Source organism: Littorina saxatilis, linkage group LG4 (assembly GCF_037325665.1).
Source record: "Littorina saxatilis isolate snail1 linkage group LG4, US_GU_Lsax_2.0, whole genome shotgun sequence".
Classification (NCBI taxonomy): Eukaryota; Metazoa; Mollusca; class Gastropoda; order Littorinimorpha; family Littorinidae; genus Littorina; species Littorina saxatilis.
In genome coordinates, this window is record NC_090248.1 from 35897776 (window position 1) to 35899152 (window position 1377).

Consider the following 1377-nt stretch of genomic DNA (forward strand, 5'->3'; position numbering starts at 1 on the left):
ATTTATCGAAAAAAAGAAAAAAACGTCCGGGGATATCATTCCCAGGAACTCTCATGTCAAATTTCATAAAGATCGGTCCAGTAGTTTGGTCTGAATCGCTCTACACACACACACGCACAGACAGATAGACACACACACACACACACACAACACACACACATACACCACGACCCTCGTCTCGATTCCCCCTCTATGTTAAAACATTTAGTCAAAACTTGACTAAATGTAAAAACAGCGAGATAAGTTGGGGTGGGGGGGGGGGGGGTGGGCGGTAGGCCCAAAATCCCTCTCCATTGCAGGTGGCCGGTCACATAAATTGTGTCCTCTTATAAGAGGGGCCTCACATCGCAAGTACCAGGAAAACGGACTCCAAGAAATGCAACCACTTTATTTCGAATAAGACCCCTTCTGCTATATGACTGGCAGAATCTCTTCCTGCTAGCCACAGAGCGCATCTTGTGTGCCCTTGTCTGCAAACCCAAGCAATGAGATTTCAGTTTGTTAACGCAGACAACAGCCGGACTCTTTATCGCGCCATTTTGCACCTGGCTCTCCGATAACGCTTTAATTTGAAAATACACGCCCCCTATTTTCGTTTGTTTTCCCTTCAAAGTTTTGATTATGGACTCGATACAAGTCAGAACTTTCACAACCTTTAAGGTCAGATGTTCTCAAACTTGTCCTACTTTTATTTGTTTCTTCTTAACATTGTATTTGCTTTCGTCTGTTTTCTCTCAAAGCTTTGATTATAGACTCGATACTGTCGGAACTTTCACAACCTTTTTGCTTAGATTTTCACATTGTCCTACTATTTTTTCCTTTTAGCATTGCCATTGCTTCGTTTTCACATTGTTCTACTTTTCTTTTCCTTTTAGCATTTTCATTGCTTTCGTCTGTTTCCTCTCAACGTTTTGATTGCAACCTTGATACAGTGACTTTCACGACCTTCTATCACATGTACTCAACCTTCTGCGTTTTTTCGTTTCCTTTTAACATTTTGATTATAGCCATGATACAGTCGGAACTTTTACAACTTTCTTTCAATTTTTCCCAATCTTTTCGTATTTGTGTTTGTTTCTTCTCAGTGTTTAGATGATTATTAGCCTTTTTTTTGTCAAAACTTTTAAAACCTTCGCTCAAAGTTTCTCATCCTTTGTCAATAAATGTTTGTTCGTTTTCTCTAAACGTTTTGATCATAGCCTTGATACCGTCAAACTTTTACAACTTTCTCTCAAATGTTATCATCCTTCTTTTATATTTCTTCGTGTTTTTTCTCTGAGTGGCAACTGTCACTACTTTTTGACTCACATGCGAAGCAAAAGTGAGTCTATGTACTCACCCGAGTCGTCCGTCCGTCCGTCCGTCCGTCAGTCCGTC